Source organism: Phocoena sinus, chromosome 16 (genome assembly GCF_008692025.1).
Source record: "Phocoena sinus isolate mPhoSin1 chromosome 16, mPhoSin1.pri, whole genome shotgun sequence".
NCBI classification, from domain to species: Eukaryota; Metazoa; Chordata; class Mammalia; order Artiodactyla; family Phocoenidae; genus Phocoena; species Phocoena sinus.
Genome location: NC_045778.1, coordinates 47,577,700 through 47,596,196, shown reverse-complemented (window position 1 = coordinate 47,596,196; position 18,497 = coordinate 47,577,700). Strand labels below are relative to the sequence as shown.

At 38.2% G+C, this 18,497-nt stretch overlaps 1 protein-coding gene and 1 long non-coding RNA gene across 10 annotated transcripts in view; one reads left to right on the top strand and one right to left on the bottom strand.

Moving 5' to 3' along the window:
• The window catches only part of LOC116741941, a 453,695-nt gene that overhangs the window by 106,825 nt on the left and 328,373 nt on the right, over nt 1-18,497 (bottom strand). For all 6 annotated transcript variants that reach the window (XR_004346311.1, XR_004346310.1, XR_004346314.1 and 3 more), the window contains exon 5: nt 8,566-8,652. This is a non-coding gene — a long non-coding RNA (uncharacterized LOC116741941). The remainder of the gene's footprint in view (nt 1-8,565; nt 8,653-18,497) is intronic.
• The window catches only part of RNLS (renalase, FAD dependent amine oxidase), a 272,676-nt gene that overhangs the window by 107,276 nt on the left and 146,903 nt on the right, over nt 1-18,497 (top strand). The gene's annotated exons all lie outside the window — the stretch shown is intronic.

The following is an 18,497-nucleotide window of genomic DNA, read 5'->3' as shown; positions in this document are numbered from 1 at the left end:
CTAGCAAACACAAAATGGAGAACTGGCTTCTCTTACTCACCTCTCAACCCATTTATGCAGATTTTAAAAAAATAGATAATGGAAAAAATTTGGCTATCTTTTCTTTATTGCTGATACCTACATCTATAGGGGAAGTGATTCATGTTTAGGATGCATTCTTCTCAAACAATAATTAATGAGGGTAGTCTATATTGTGTCCAGACTTCTGCTTTGAAGTACTACAAGATTGTTGATTTAGAAAGTGGCTTTGATGAACATTCCTCAAGATAAAAGCATGTTGCTTTTCAATATGTCACCTACTCATTTTGGACTATGGGGGAGCTTATTTTATGTACTCCCTTGTCCTCTTCCTAGCTATATGCATTCCAGCAAGTTTAAGGGTGGTACACAGTGAATGACTCAGCTGCTTCTCTGTGGAATCCATGGACCAGTGCCCACCTGCAAACATTTTGCTACCAATCTAGGATAGGATAAGTCAGAGATTGAGAGTAAGGGCTTAGAAATTTTCCTGGTAATTTGACATTGCAATGACATCCAAACATATGCCTCTGTATTTAACAAAAATCTTAGTCATCAATTGATTGGAAGTTTTAAAAAATGAAAAACTGTAACAACAACCAAAACAAAGACAAAAAGTAAATTCTGGTCCTTCACCACATTGGTCAACAGAACACTAGTTCTGTGGGATATTAATAGGTATTCCATAAAAAGTGCATACTACCCTTAAATAAGTTTGGGAAGAACTTATAAAATAAGTCTGGGTTCTTCAGGACTCCTCAGGGACTGCATTGCAAACCTCCTGGGTAGGAGAAGGGTAAGCAGAGTCTCTGAACTCATAAAACCCTGGATTTGTAGAGTATCTGCAGAGTGTCCTGTAGAGAAGACTATGAAAAAAATATTCCATAGCTATTTTTAACTTTTCAGTTATTTCTTACACAGCTTTAGTACAGCATTATGATTCTCCAAACTTGATTTTTTTCCTTATTTTTTAACTTTTGGAACATGCCCTATACTGTTACCACTGTAGTCAATGTTACCATTTTTCTAATATGGTTTTTTTTCTTTTAGTTAAAAAAATATATGACTGATTGGTCAAGACAAAGCCCCACCTCCTAGAAGTCAGAGACTACATTTTTCTTATGATTTCTGGATCATCACAGAGAATCTGGAATGAACCTCTGCAGTTTATGTGAGGGATGACTTGAAAATTATTGTATTGAAAAATTCTTCTTGGCATAGAAAGGTAAAATTAGGATCTGAAGGGACATTGGAATAAATCAGACATGAAAAGGTTTTTTAGTGCTACTCATGAAGGTAGAGGAAAAATGAAAGGGCAACTGAGGGTTAAATAAGTCATTTAAAAGTGCTTAAAGAAAATGTAGGGACCTTAGGAAACTTTAAAGCTTTTGCACCACAAAGGAAACCATAAACAAGATGAAAAGACAACCTTCAGAATGGGAGAAGATATTTGCAAGCAAAGCACCTGACAAAGGATTAATCTCCAAAATATACAAACAGCTCAGGCAGCTCAATATCAAAAAAACAAACAACACAATACAGAAATGGACAGAAGACCTAAATAGACATTTCTCCAAAGAAGATATATAGATTGCCAACAAACACATGACAGGATGTTCCACACCACTAATCATTAGAGAAATGCAAATCAAAACCACAATGAGGTATCACTTCACACTGGTCGGAATGGCCATCATCAAAAAATCTACAAACAGTAAATGCTGGAGAGGGTGTAGAGGAAAGGGAACCCTCTTGCTCTGTTGGAGGGAATGTAAATTGATACAACCACTATGGAGAACAGTATGGAGGTTCCTTAAAAAACTAAAAATAGAACTACCGTACGACCCAACAATCCCACTACTGGGCATATACCCTGAGAAAACCATAATTCAAAAAGAGTCATGTACCACAATGTTCATTGCAGCACTATTTACAATAGTCAGGACATGGAAGCAACCTGTGTTCATCAACAGATGAATGGATAAAGAAGATGTGGCACATATATACAATGGAATATTAGGCCATAAAAAGAAATGAAGTTGAGTTATTTTTAGTGAGGTGGATGGACCTAGAGTGTGCCATACAGAGTGAAGTAAGTCAGTCAGAAAGAGGAAAACAAATACCGTATGCTAACACATATATATGGAATCTAAAAAAAAAACTGGTTCTAATGAACCTAGGGGCAGGACAGGAATAAAGATGCAGACATAGAAAATGGACTTGAGGACACAGGGAGGGGGAAGGGTAAACTGGGACCAAGTGAAAGAGTAGCATTGACATATATACACTACCAAATGTAAACTAGATAGCTAGTGGGAAGCAGCTGCACAGCACAGGGAGATCAGCTCAGTGCTTTGTGACCACCTTGAGGGGTGGAATAGGGAGGGTGGGAGGGACGCACAAGAGGGAGGGCATATGGGGATATGTGTATACATATAACTGATTCACTTTTGTTATACAGCAGAAACTAACACAACATTGTAAAGCAATTATGCTCCAGTAAAGATGTTAAAAAATATAAAATAAAATAAAAATTAAAAAAAATAATGAATGGAGTAGAAGCATCCAAAAAGAAACTGTAAAAGTGGTCTTTGAAAGGCTATCAGATATCAGCTCTGAGGCCAAGATCCAGTGCCAGGAACAAGTTATGGGGACGAGATTGCTTCACTTCCTAGTAGATTGTTCTCCCTTATTAAACCAGCACATCTTTCAAGTCCAGATTCTTTTTTTTCTCCTGGTTTGATAACATTAAAGCAGCTCTGTTGCTTGCTGGCCATTGCTTTGAGAGTGAGGCGCTAATAAAGTGTGGAATAGGTGAAAATCTCCATGAAAGTAGGCAGACTCCACAGCTTCACGTTTGGAAAAGCCCCAGCGGAACGCCAGTGATCTCTTTTCTTTCTGTGTGCCCAAGCCTGCTGGCTTCCTCATCATGTTGCTTCACATAGCCACCCTTTCTATACGCTTGAGTCTCAGCCTCATTTTCACCATTTTCTATCTTCCCTGTCTTCAAATATACACAGCGTTTACCTATCTTGGGGGGCGGGGCGAGGGAAGCTGACAAATCTACGCTCTCTAGCTACTTTTTATTTCCCACTTTCTCGTTTTTGCAGAACTTCTTAAACAAGGTGTCTTATTTCCTTGCCACCTCCCCTCTCCTTAGTCTCAGGCACCTGGCTTTAATAACAATAATGACTGTAGGAACTATGGCTGGCTTGACTGAGGGCTTACTCTGCACCAGGTTCAGTGCTTAGTGCTGAGCACACATTATTTCAGTGAATTCTCATAATAATCGTCTGTGTCGGGTATTACTCCTATCATAATTGTATATAGATGAGATGCTCAGGCTTAGATGAAGCAACACAGCCACTATTGACCGGGCTGGGATTTAGCCCAGGTTTGACTGACCTCAGTGCATTCTCTTAACTACCTCTTTGTTTATTCAGAAGTGTCAGGAAAATGCTCCCAACTGAAGAGGTATTATTATAATCCATTTAAGGCACTTGCTCTTAACAAGCACCTCCTTGGGGGCATTTGCAAATTTGTAGACATTTGGTTGTCCTGAAGTTGGAGTTGGGAATGCTACTAGGATTTAATAGCTAAAACAAAGAGTGTAGTGGTGAGAACTGTCCTGCAATGCTGAGAACCACCTCATGCAACCGAGTTATCCTGCCTCACATGCCAGTGATGCCCCATTCAGAAACGATGATAATGGATGAGAATCTAATAATGGATTCAGAAAGCCTAAATAACTTCCCTGAATCTGGAGCCATAAATCAAACTGATATCTGTCTGGCTCTAAAGCTTATGCTTCTTTCACTCTATTCAACACAGTACATTAAAATATTATGCATAATTTGATTTCCTCTCAGAATTATCATATTTTATATGTAACATCTCAAATATAATTTATTTAAAGAATAGTTAGCTAATTTCCTGATTGAATGTTCTTTTAATACATTTAATGGAGACAGCATGTATCATAGTGTTTGCCAGATTTTCAGAAGGATGCTAAAACTCAATGAAAGAAACCATCAACATTATATTAAATGAAGAAAGCTGCCTTATCTGGAGCATGCTGTCTTCTTTACTGTCAACCAGGAGTGGAAAGGACTCATTTAGGAAAGGAAAAAAAGGGGGATGGGGAAAACTAGGTAAAGAGGTTAGTAGGGAGGAAAATATATATACTTGGATTTTTATTTAATTAGTCTTATATACCAAGCTCTGAGCTGTCACTTGTAATCTTTGCTGCTTATTTTTAAAAAATCTTTTTCATAAACACACAAAAGCATTGTCCACATTTAAATAAGATTCACATATAAAGGCATCTTTTAAATGTGCTTATTTCCAAAATATATGTCTTATTTTTTTTTGTAGCAGTTTTAGGCTGTGCTGGGCAAAAGACCTTGTTACACTTGCTAAAGGGAGTTGTGCTTTTCATAATCATAGATTGCATACCTGGACCATACACTTGAACATGCCCAAGTCTGCACAATTTAGCCATCCTTTCCTGACGTCAAGGCCCACCACCATTTTTTTTGCCACCCCAAAAAAGTGCAGTAGCAGTTTCAGCCTCATTCTTGTACCTAACTTTGAAACTCCCATCCTGAATTGCCTGAAAGAAAAAAGTGTCTGTTTCTTTATACCGTTTTTTCTCCTTCCTATTTTCACAACTTGAGATATATTTAAAATCAGATATACAAATGATTTTCTGGGAACTGCTGAAAACAGAGAATCTCGAACTTTAGTTATGATAAGAATATCTGGAAAGCTTGTTGAAAATGCAGATTTCCAAACCCTGTCCTGGAGAACTGAATTTAGTAGCTCTTGAAGGGCGTAATATGCTTTGTCAGCAAGCTCCCCAGGTGATGGAGTGCAGGTGGTTCATGGACTGTACTTTGAAGACAATTGGTTTAGCATTTAGTAGGCCCTTGATAAATAGCTGTTGGATATATGAATGTATCTGGAGGCTGTCCTGACATCCTTATTTCTGTCAACAGAGGCTTTTACCTATAACCACATGAACTTACAGTCCTAGAAGATGCGTTAACACTACTTCCCCCTTACTTTGTCCACCTGTTTTCATTGACTGTTGAAGTCTTACTGTGGTTGCTTCTCACTGTTTCTTGCACAGGTCCTTTCCATCTCCATGGCTGTCACACTGCTTCAGGACCTCCTATTTCTGGCTTGTCAAAATATTCTCTGGAATCCAGATTCTTTTTACTCCAACTCAGCTTTTAAACCACTATCAATTAATAGTCCCCAATCCCATGCTTATCTGCATTGAAGACTCTTGACCCAAGCTACATTTCCACTTAACCTCCCTCTGCTCTCCTCTTTAACCATACTAGTTTACACTCTTTTCCTTAATCGTGGTTTATGCATTTCCATCTCCCTATCTTTGCTCATGCCATTTCCCCATGGGCAGAAAAGGGTTAACTCAGCAGGCCTGGGTTGTTCAAACCAGGCACCTTCCAAAGAAATGCCTGTCTTCAGTTCTAGTCCATGGCCAGCTCCTGGGAGATAACCTCTGAACCCCTGAAATCTTCTTCCTGATAAGTGTTTTTGTATGCCTAAGGCCTTGGACCCTAATATATTTATGGTAAAAACCTACTTGTATGCCTGAGGCCTTGGCATACCAGTTTGACCAGATAAGTGTATCCTGACAATGTGATTTATGGTGAAAACCTGTTTTGGCTATAGTGGGTGGCTAGACTCTGAGTAGCTGAGATCAGTCAAGTGGGCTCTACATGTCTATTGTGACTGATCCCCAGTAACAATCCTGGACACCAAGGCTCAAGTGAGCTTTCCTGGTTGGCAACATTTCACATGGGTTGTCACATGTTGTTGCTGGGAGTATTAAGTTTGTCCCCATAAGACTCCACTGGGAAGGACACCTAGAAGCTTGTACCTGGTTTCTCCTGGGCTTCCCCCCTGTGCCTTTTCCCTTTGCTGATTTTGATCTGTATCCTTTGACTGTAATAAAACATAATCCAATAATCTAACAGCTTTTCTGAGTCCTGTGAGTGCTTCTCATGAATCATCAAGCCAAAAGATGGTGTTGAGAACTCCTGACACACCCCCGTAGCACTGCCTTCTCTTTTCTGCCTCACCATAGCCTAGTCATTTTCAAGTGCCTGCTAAAATCCCTTCCCTGCCACATTGCCTTTCCAGAAAGGCAGGCAGCAAGTAGCATCCTCTGCTGGTGATAGTGCCCACTGAAAACACTTTTCTGAAAAGAAATTTGGCAGTGTTAGAAAAACTTAAAATGGACATACTGTTGACCCAGCAGTTCCACTTTTTGGAGTTTATTTTATAGAAATCTTTACACAAGGGTGTACTGAATGTGTTGCTGTCTTGTTTGCAGAAGCAAAAATTAGAAATAACCCAATCATCCATTGATGGCAATATTAATAGAATAATCCCTTAATTATTACTAATCCCAATGATAAAAGCTCCCATTTACTGAGCACATTCTGTTCTAGCCCTGTGCTAAGTGCTGTACTTGCAGTATTCCACTTAAATTTATAGCAAATCTTCCATGTAGGTAAATTATCCCCACTTAGACAAACACTGATGCACCTAGAGGTTAAATGAGGACACATAGCTAAGGTCTGTATGACTCCATCCTTACAATTCATACTAGGCTAATAAAGAGTTGTTAATGAGCCCTGTATACTGGCATGGAAGGATGCCTATCATATATTATTAAGTTTAAAATTAAATTATGAAAATATTGTATAATATGTTACCATTTTTGTAAGCCATATCTATATATACACACATGTGCATAGGAACTAAAAAATGCAGTAAGATTCATTAATTTACTGAACAGGTAACAACTTCTTTTCTCCTAATATGCTAGAATGATGATTACATGATAAACTTGGCTACCCTCATGCAAGGATATGAAAACAGGGAAGACAGGGATCTCAAATTAAAAATAAAAATTGTGTGCCTCCATTGGTAAAAGGGGAGGTACTCTTGATCCTAAATTTTGGGCAAAAAAAGTATTACTATGTTAGTAATGCTACTAATATATTTATGAAAGGAAAGCATGCCTGCATCCTTTCACAGATAGAAGCAGACATTGTATTAAATATCATTATACTTTTATATATAAATATACATAATTTTTTAGTTGTAGATAATTTAGAAAATTTTATTAAACATAATATTTTAGTTGTAGAAAAATGTATAAAATGAAGCAAAGCACAAAGAAGAAAATAATGGACTGATCCATTATTTTCTTAGAGTAGCATTTCTTTTCTGTGTTCTAAAAATGAATCTTATCAGCAGACATGCTAGCAGCTTTTCTCAAAAAAGAAAAGAAAAAGCAAAAAAAGAAAAGTTTTGTTGTTTAAATAAATTTGACAGACACTGCATGTTGCATGCTCTCCTTGTTTTAGTGGAAATGTGTTTATTAAATAGGACTTGAAAAAAAAGAAAAAGCCCTTCTTTATTCAGTATTTCTTGGATTATGTGACCATATAACTCCTCTTGACTGTCTATACCCGGGAAGCCCACAGAATGAAAGGTAACTATTGCCTCTTCTTCTATCTTAGCAACCTGGTCACTGGCAGCAGCGATTTTCTCATCTTTGTCCAAAGAGAAATCAAGAGCCTCAGTTTAGTTGTCCCAATATTTGAACATTCAAGATGCCCAGGAATGATTCTAATTGACTCTACCTGAGCAACACGCCCCAAACAGCCACTATGGAAAAGGAAATAAGATATCTTGATTGACCAGCCTGGGACATAGACTGAGTACTGTGGCCAGGGCACTATGCTCTATGATGGCCAAAATGGCAAGAATCACAAATATTAGAGTGGGGAGAATTAGTTGCCCCAAGAAAAAGAGAGGAGGGAAAAGGTGACAAAATACAGGATGTCTAATATGCTGCCTTACTCTCTTTTTCTGTACTTTTTGATTGAAACTCCTTGTGGGTTTTATAAAAACAAATATTGTATATACATACCATATATTTATTCTCACATTATATTTTTTCAGTTAATATAGCATGAAAATTTATTTTCCATTGACGTTATTCTTCAAAAACATGTGCTTTTAGAGCTGCATATAGTCCATGTTGTGAATGAACCATTGTTAGGCATTTAGTTTGTCCTCAGTTTTGGTTTTAAAAAGTTCTAGGTTGCACATTCAGCATCAGGATTTCTTCTTGGTTCAACTCAACATTCAGACTCACAAGGCCACATTTGACATCATTCTACTCCAAAAGGTATAGGATAGGAACAGGGCTTGCTAGAAGGGCAGTGATGGTCATCCCTTTCCTATAGGAGTCCTTGCAGTGGTCCATAGTAATTCATGTGCAAAACGATGAGATGCACATTAGGTAAGTGTGGGATCTGTCCTGGTTTAAAGGCCTTATTCCCCCCTAAAGAAGCCAGTAGCTCTTACAGCAAATCCATAGGGATAGGTTTCAGGGGCCTTGTAAAGGACACGTTCAGTTACAAGAGCCACACTCGGGGAAGCTCAAAGCTATGGTTCCTGTCAGTTATTTATAGTTCTCCTAGTATAGATGCCACTTACCTGTCCAGGGTCAGTTTTCCCATAAGTTGTGTTGACTAGTTATCAACATACTTGACATGCCCCCTCATCAGGTAACCAGGTGTTGACCTAAAACAAATAGACAGCCAGTTATTTCTCCAGCAAAAATGAGTTTGTTTGGAATAAGCAGAGAATTGCAGTTCAGGGTCTGCAATCATGGTGAGGCACGTGTGGGGCCCTACATAGCAAGGGAAGAACTCTTTTATAGAGGGGAAAAGGAAGTTGGGAGGGCTAGGGTAAACAAAGAGTCCATGGCTTTTCCTTGGCTGAGTCCTTGCCAAAAAGGAAGAGGAGTCTTTCTTCCTGTTGGACTCTGCTATCATTACAGGGTATGAGGACCCCCCTCTTTTGGTCTCCCAACTGTATTTAATTTAGGTTTCTGCTTATTAATTTTTTACACAGGTAACTAAAGATCAAATTCTCTTGAAGAAAGGGGGAAAGCTTTTGTTAACCATTTAACCACAGACATTCTTTTTTGTTTGGTTGGTTTTGGAGGGGTTTTTTGTTTTTTGGGGTTTTTGTTTTGTTTTGTTTTCCATTAATAGGCTATTTTTTTATTAATTTTTATTGGACTATAGTTGCTTTACAATGTAGTGTTAGTTTCTTTCTTTCTTTTCTTTTTACATTGCTCTGCAACTTTATTCACCCAACAATGTTACTGACATCGATCCACATCCACTGTAGAAACAGATCCACTTCAATCTTAACAGCTACGTGGATTCTACAATATGGCTGAACCATAACCTAACCAGTCCCTATTAATGCACAAAAAAATTCTCTCTCGTTTTTTTTAAATTAAAAAATTTTATTTAATTTTATTTTTGTATACAGCAGGTTCTTATTAGTCATCCATTTTATACACATCACTGTATACATGTCAATCATAATCTCCCAATTCATCACACACCCCCACCCCCAACGGCTTTCCCCCCTTGGTGTCCATACGTTTGTTCTCTACATCTGTGTCTCAATTTCTGCCCTGCAAACTGGTTCATCTGTACCATTTTTCTAGGTTCCACAGATATGTGTTAATATACAATATTTGTTTTTCTATTTCTGACTTACTTCACTCTGTATGACAGTCTCTAGATCCATCCACGTCTCTACAAATGACCCAATTTCGTTCCATTTAATGGCTGAGTATTATTCCATCGTATATATGTACCACATCTTCTTTATCCATTCGTCTGTTGATGGGCATTTAGGTTGCTTCCATGACCTGGCATAGTGCTGCAGTGAACATTGGGGTGCATGTGCCTTTTGAATTATGGTTTTCTCTGGGTATATGCTCAGTAGTGGGATTGCTGGGTCATATGGTAATTCTATTTTTAGTTCTTTAAGGAACCTCCATACTGTTCTCCATAGTGGCTGTATCAATTTACATTCCCACCAACAGTGCAAGGGGATTCCCTTTTCTCCACACCTTCTCCAGCATTTGTTGTTTGTAGATTTTCTGATGATGCCATTCTAACTGATGTGAGGTGATACCTCATTGTAGTTTTGATTTGCATTTCTCTAATAATCAGTGAGGTCGAGCAGCTAGCTCTTCATGTGCTTCTTGGCCATCTGTATGTCCTCTTTGGAGAAATGTCTATTTAGGTCTTCTTCTGGGTTGTTTGTTTTTTTAATATTGAGCTGCATGAGCTGTTTATATATTTTGGAGATTAATCCTTTGTCTGCTGATTTGTTTGCAAATATTTTTTCCCATTCTGAGGGTTGTCTTTTCGTCTTATTAGTAGTTTCCTTTGCTGTGCAAAAGATTTTAAGTTTCATTAGGTCCCATTTGTTAATTTTTGTTTTTATTTCCATTACCCTAGGAGGTGGGTCAAAAAAGATCTTGCTGCGATTTATGTCATAGAGTGTTCTTCCTATGTTTTCCCCTAAGAGTTTTATAGTGTCCGGTCTTACATTTAGGTCTCTAATCCATTTTGAGGTTTTTTTGTGTGTATGGTGTTTGGGAGTGTTCTAATTTCATTCTTTTACATGTAGCTATCCAGTTTTCTCAGCACCACTTATTGAAGAGAATGTCTTTTCTCCACTGTGTATGCTTGCCTCCTTTGTCATAGATTAGTTGACCATTGGTGCATGGGTTTATCTCTGGGCTTTCTAACCTGTTCCATTGATCTATATTTCTGTTTTTGTGCCAGTACCATATTGTCTTGATTACTATAGCTTTGTAGTATAGTCTGAAGTCAAGGAGTCTGATTCCTCCAGCTCCATTTTTTTCCCTCACGACTGCTTTGGCTATTCGGGGTTTTTTGTGTCTCCATACAAATTTTAAGAATTTTTGTTCTAGTTATGTAAAAAATTCCATTGGTAATTTGATAGGGATTGCATTGAATCTGTAGATTGCTTTGGTTAGTATAGTCATTTTCACAATATTGATTCTTCCAATCCAAGAACATGGTATATCTCTCCATTTGTTGGTATCATCTTTAATTTCTTTCAACAGTGTCTTTTAGTTTTCTGCATATAGGTCTTTTGTCTCCCTAGGTAGGTTTATTCCTAGGTATTTTGTTCTTTTGTTTGCAGTGGTAAATGGGAGTGTTTCCTTAATTTCTCTTTCAGGTTTTTCATCATTAGTGTATAGGAATGCAAGAGATTTCTGTGCATTAATTTTGTATCCTGCAACTTTATCCAATTCATTGACTATCTCTAGAAGTTTTCTGGTGGCATCTTTAGGATTCTCTGTGTGTAGTATCATGTCATCTACAAACAGTGACAGTTTTACTTCTTCTTTTCCAATTTGTATTCCTATTATTTCTTTTTCTTCTCTGATTGCCATGCCTAGGATTTACAAAACTATGTTGAATAATAGTGGTGAGAGTGGACATCCTTGTCTCGTTCCTCATCTTAGAGGAAATGCTTTCAGTTTTTCACCATTGAGAATGATGTTTGCTGTGGGTTTGTTGTGTATGGCCTTTATTATGTTGAGGTAGGTTCCCTCTATGTGCACTTTCTGGAGAGTTTTTATCATAAATGGTGTTGAATTTTGTCAAAAGCTTTTTCTGCATCTATTGAGATGATCATATGGTTTTTCTTCTTCAATTTGTTAATATGGTGTATCACATTGATTGATTTGCATATATTGAAGAATCCTTGCATCCCTGGGATAAATCCCACTTGATCATGGTGTATGATCCTTTTAATGTGTTGTTGGATTCTGTTTGCTAGTATTTTGTTGAGGAATTTTGCGTCTATATTCATCAGTGATACTGGTCTGTAATTTTCTTTTTTTGTAGTATCTTTGTCTGGTTTTGGTATCAGGGTGATGGTGGCCTCATAGAATTTGTTTGGGAGTGTTCCTTCCTCTGCAATTTTTTGGAAGAGTTTGAGAAGGATGGGTGTTAGCTCTTCTCTAAATGTTTGATAGAATTCACCTGTGATGCCATCTGGTCCTGGACTTTTGTTTGTTGGAAGATTTTTAATCACAGTTTCAATTTCATTACTTGAGATTGGTCTGTTCATATTTTCTATTTCTTCCTGGTTCAATCTTGGAAGTTTATACCTTTCTAAGAATTTGTCCATTTCTTCCAGGTTGTCCATTTTATTGGCATAGAGTTGCTTGTAGTAGTCTTTTAAGATGCTTTGTATTTCTGAGATGTCTGTTGTAACTTCTCCTTTTTCATTTCTAATTTTATTGATTTGAGTCCTCTCCCTCTTTTTCTTCATGGGTCTGGCTAAAGGTTTATCCATTTTGTTTGATAAGAACCAGCTCTCAAAGAACCAGCTTTTAGTTTTATTGATCTTTGCTATTGTTTTCTTTGTTTCTATTTCATTTCTGCTCTGATCTTCATTTCTTTCCTTCTATTAACTTTGTGTTTTCTTTCTTCTTCTTTCTCTAGTTCCTTTAGGCGTAAGGTTAGATTGTTTATTTGAAATTTTTCTTGTTTCTTGAGGTAGGCTTGTATTGCTATAAACTTCCCTCTTAGAACTGCTTTTGCTGCATCCCATAAGTTTTGAGTGGTAGTGTTTTCATTGTCATTTGTCTCCAGGTATTTTTTGATTTCCTGTTTGATTTCTTCAGAGATCTCTTGGTTATTTAGTAATGTATTGGTTAGCCTCCATGTGTTTGTGTTTTTTACATTTTTTCCCCGTTAATTCATTTCTAATCTCATAGAATTGTGGTCAGAAAAGATGCTTTATATGATTTCAATTTTCTTAAATTTACTGAGGCTTGATTTGTGACCCAAGATGTAATGTATCCTGGAGAATGTTCCATGTGCACCTGAGAAGAAAGTGTAATCTGCTGTTTTTGGATGGAATGTCCTATAAATATCAAGTAAATCTATCTGGTCTGTTGTGTCATTTAAAGCTTTTGTTACCTTATTAATTTTCTGTTTGGATGATTTGTCCATTGGTATAAGTGAGGTGTTAAAGTCCCTCACTATTATTTTGTTACTGTCGATTTCCTCTTTTATAGTTGTTAGCAGTTGCCTTATGTATTGAGGTTCTCCTATGTTGGGTGCATATATATTTATAATTGTTATGTCTTCTTCTTGGATTGATCCCTTGATCATTATATAGTGTCCTTCCTTTTCTCTTGTAACATTCTTTATTTTAATGTCTATTTTATCTGATATGAATATTGCTACTCCAGCTTTCTTTTGATTTCCATTTGCATGGAATATCTTTTTCCATCCCCTCACTTTCAGTCTGAATGTGCCCCTAGGTCTGAAGTGGGTCTCTTGTAGAGAGCATATATATGGGTCTTATTTTTGTATCCATTCAGGAAGCCCGTGTCTTTTGGTTAGAGCATTTAATCCATTCACGTTTAAGGTAATTATCGATATGTATGTTCCTATGACCATTTTCTTTATTGTTTTGGGTTTGTTTTTGTAGGTCCTTTTCTTCTCTTTTGTTTCCACTTAGAGAAGTTCCTTTAGCATTTATTGTAGAGCTGGTTTGGTGGTGCTGAATTCTCTTAGCTTTTGCTTCTCTGTAAAACTTTTGATTTCTCCATCGAATCTGAATGAGATCCTTGCTAGGTACAGTAATATTGGTTGTAGGTTATTCCCTTTCATCACTTTAAGTATATCATGCCACTCCCTTCTGCCTTGTAGAGTTTCTGCTGAGAAATCAGCCCTTAAGCTTATGGGAGTTTCTTTGGTGGGGCTAATGGCAGATTCTGGGAAGGCTCATGCCAAGGGGTACTTCCCAGAACTTCCGCTGCCAGTGTCCTTGTCCTCACGGTGAGACACAGCCACCTCCTGCCCCTGCAGGAGACCCTCCAACACTAGCAGGTAGGTCTGGTTCAGTCTCCTATGGGGTCATTGCTCCTTCCCTTGGGTCCCAATGTGCACACTACTTTGTGTGGGCCCTCCAAGAGTGGAGTCTCTGTTTCCCCCAGTCCTGTTGAAGTCCTGCATTCAAATCCCGCTAGGCTTCCAAGTTTGATTGTCTAGGAATTTCTCCTCCTGTTGCCAGACCCACAGATTGGGAATTTTGACGTGGGGCTCATAACCTTCACTCCAGTGGGTGCACTTCTGTGGTATAAGTGTTCTCCAGTTTGTGAATCACCCAACCAGCAGTTATAGGATTTGATTTTATTGTGATTGCACCCCTCCTACCATCTCATTTTGGCTTCTCCTTTGTCTTTGGATGTGGGGTATCTTTTTTGGTGAGTTCCAGTGTCTTCCTGTGGATGATTGTTCAGCAGTTAGTTGTGTTTCTGGTGTTCTTGCAAGAGGGAGTGAGAGCACATCCTTCTACTCTGCCATCTTGAGCCAATCTCCATTGTGTTAGTTTCTGCTGCACAGCAAAGTGAATCAGCTGTACGTATGTATATATATCCCCTCTTTTTTGGATTTCCTTCCCATTTAGGTCACCACAGGCCCATAGACATTCTTAAACATAAGTTATTGTCCAGATATGTGATTGTTTCCTTAAATAAATTCTAGAAAGTGGGAATACTGAGTCAAACAGAATGAATAATTTAAAAACTCCTGATACATACAACTAAATTATTTTTCATAAAGGTACACCAAATCAAAATATCATTGACGATATACTTTTCACATTTGGGCCCCATATGACTTTCCGGCATTATTTCTGGCACTTTCTTCCTGAATGTAACTTTCCCTCCAGCCCCATTAGCCTCTTCACCCATTTCATTTTCTTTAACATTTCTTGCATAGCCTAGTCCTCTGACTAGAATGTTCTGTCATTTCTCTGCCTAGTGCCACCTGGTTTACCTTTCGAAGTACACTAGAAATGTCCCCTCCTCTTGAATTTGTCCCCAAATACTGCTTCCCCTCAACACTTTCCTAAGCAGAATTCTTGACTCACCCCTCTCATGCCCATAGTTTTTGTTCTGAAGGCTACTTCAGTGCTTTTCAGGTTGTATTATTGTTAGGTGTATATATGTCTATTGTTTATAGTAGAATATGAACTCTCTGTAGCTAGAAACTGCATTTGCAATTCTCCAGTTCAGAGCACTTTGAATAGTCTATAATGGCCTTTTAAAAAATGTTTGTATTTAGAAGAGTATGAGTTAATTTGACAATAAATATTTATTGAACAGTTACTATAGGACAGGCACTGTTAAAAGTACTCTATCCCCAGCATCTAGAACTGTACCTGCACATTATAGATGGCCAATAAATAGTAAATAGCAGTTGAATGAGTGAGTGAATGCAGATACAGCACTGTATAAGACAAGGTCCCTATTAACCTGAAGTATAAATTTTAAAGAGTGAAGAGAGAGAATAAGCCAACAAATAAGAAAGTTATTAGATGTAAGATGTGCAATGAAGAGAATTAAAATGAGGATGATGTTATAAAATACTGGGTGGGCACTTTAGAATCAGTAGTCAAGGAAGGGTTTGCTGTGGAAGTGACAAGCTGAGATCTGTAGGCTAAGGAGTAGTTGTCCATGCAAAGATTTGGAGAAGGGCATTCCAGGCATAGGCAAAATCTAGTGCAAAGATCCTGTGATGGAAAGAGCCTGGCATATTTCAGGTAATGACAAGGAGTGCTCTGGAGGTGGGGCAAAACAGAAAAACAGAGATGATTTTCAAAATATGTAATGACTGGTACATTATAAACATTGATGAGTCATAACTCATTTCAGCCACTGGCTTCCCTGCCCTTCTCCCCTCCCTCCCATTGTCCTACTTTCTGGCTCTGTATCTGTCCTGTACCCAGAGCTCAGAAAGCTTTCGAGACACCGGTCTCAGTCCTATCCTGCTGTTCTCTTCCAACTCCTAATCAGATGAAGAACACTCCCTATCTACTATTTTTATTACATAGAATGTAAGGCGGGTCATATTTTTAGTGAGTACTTTGGAATTCTTGTAAGACTGACTCTCAGACTGTCAGGAGGTTATTTGGGGGTGGTAGTAGTAAAAGACAGTGCTTCCTAAACTTTAGTGTACAAACAAATCCCTGAAGATCTTGTTAAAATTCTGATTCATCAGGTCTGGGGTGGGGCCTGAGATTCTGCCTTTCTAATAAGCTTCCAGGTGATGCTGATGCTGCTGGTCCATGGTCTCCCCATTTAGTAGAAGGACACAGAGCAGTCTTGGTTGCCCCTTAAAATCCACTAGGGAGCTTTTAAGTCTCCTGACCCTTAGGCTACACTCTACGCTAATTGAATTTGAAACACCAATGTTGGTGGGACTCAGGCAGATGTTTTTTGTTTTTTTTTTAATTCCCCCAGGTGATTCTAGTATTTGAGAAGCACTAGCTTAGGACAGAACGTTGGTAAATATCCCGCCCAGTCTCTTAGGTCTCAGGCTAAATTCTACAGTTGTTGATGAAGTGCCAGGTGTTCTTTCAGAAAACAGACCTCCTAGGAAGAGTAAACCCTACCCTGTCAAAGTCCTAAAAGAAGTCTAAAGACAGTTAAGATATAAACTTTTATTAAATTTTGTCCTTCTTAAGAGTGTACGGTTGATTTCTCCCTTAAGAGCAAGCAGGACATCTTTTTTGCCCTTAGGCCATCCTAATTTAAAACTGTTATCGATGCCAACTTCTCTTACAGGAACTTTTCTTTTCTGAAACCTTTGTGCAAACGGAGCCTATAAAGTAAAGAAAGGAGGGCCCTGCTCACTGGCTTTTGCCGTACAACCCAACAAAATGAAATTATAGAGTCTGAAGTTCGGGATAAATAATGGTCACCTCAAGATGGTGTTGTCTCCAAACTCCAAGCTGATGAAAAAAATGATACCCTATTGGAGCCCACTGTAATTAACTCTTGGACAGCATTTACATTATAAACCTAAGTTTTAAAAGGTTTGTTACTCAGCTGTAAAATTTTGCTCTAGGCTATGGCTTGGACATAGGTAATTTCAGCTCGAAAGAGGTTTTAAAAATAAAAGGACATTTTTTTTTCATTGAGCCAGTGAAGTGTGGTTTTAAGAGGAATGAAGTATCTACTATGCTCAGGCATTCTTTGCATCTCTCTCTATTTGTTCTTCAAGTGCTCTTGATTTCTAAGAAATGAAACCTAGTCTGTTTGTATATTTTTAAACCAAATGTTTAAATTATCAAATGTTTGGTGGACTCTTGGAATTAAGGAAATGCGTTTTGAGAGTCACAACTCAATAAGAAAGAATAAAAATGTTCTTTGCTATTTTTTATGTGCAGAACTAGGGTGGGACAGAATTCTGTTCTTTGAAGATCCTGTCTGTTGCACAGTTTTTAAAAGGTGGGTTACAAAAGAAGAAAGCTGAATTGAAAAATAGAAAACCTATTCACTATTTGTAGGCTTCCACTGAAAATTTCTTAAGGAGTTTCTAAAATGTCTCTGTCATAAGTACGTGTTAAGATAAATGTTGGTCAATTTCATGACAAAATCTTGATTTCTGCTTATTGGTGTTGGGGACTTTTTCTGAGATAACCTCTCCTCATTTTCAGAAAGGAACTGTTTCCTCTCTCTGGTTTAGATTGTTCCTCCAATGGCATACTGAGCAGGACAATATTAGACTTCTCACAATACATCATCTATTGTCTCTCATTAGCATCCCATCTGCTCATACTGTTTCCTTTTCCCTATCTTTTTTCTCTCCCTTTCACAGTGGATGCAAGCATCATCACTTTTACCTCCTGCCTGACTGTGGCATAGCAAAAACCCAGTTATACACTGGTGCCCAGAGTAGCTCTGCCCTAGGGCTCTAAGTCTAGAAAATTTTCTGATTTATTGGTCAGTAGTGGTCAACCCGAGGCCCTACAGGATTTCATGCATCCAAAAAGACCTTACATAAGTATGACTGAAGCAAATTACTCTTTACTAATATATGCTGTAATCATTAAAAGTAATATTTTCCTTTGAAAGAGCAAATATAAAATCATGACACATAAAGATCCCATAAGCAACCACCAATAGAAGAAAAAACAAAAGTAGGCATTAACTTTAGAAACATACATTAGGGACTTCCCTGGTGGCACAGTGGTTAAGAATACGCCTGCCAGTGCAGGGGACACAGGTTTGTGCACTGGTCTGGAAAGATCCCACATGGCACGGAGCAGCTAAGCCCGTGCGCCACAACTACTGAGCCTGCTAGAGCCTGCGAGGCTGGTTTGGGTTTCCTCACATCTTATTGCTGACAGTTTTAGCAGTATATACCAACATTATCGGCTGTCTCCAGGGTACTGATTGATATATAAAGGTTACTGGGCCCATGTGCCACAACTACTGAAGCCCACACACCTAGAGCCTGTGCTCCACAACAAGAGAAGCCACCACAATGAGAAGCCCGCACACCGCGACTAGAGAAAGTCTGCACACAGCAACAAAGACCCAATGCAACCAAAAACAATTAATTAAAAAAAAAACATACATTAGGCTCTTTGTCAGTGATAGAGGGAAACCAAGGTTTTCTGGGTATTACCCAATTTGATTGGCCATCTTTATTCTAACTAAACCAGTATTGCCTCACATTTTATTTCAGATGTCACCTCTAGGGAATGAC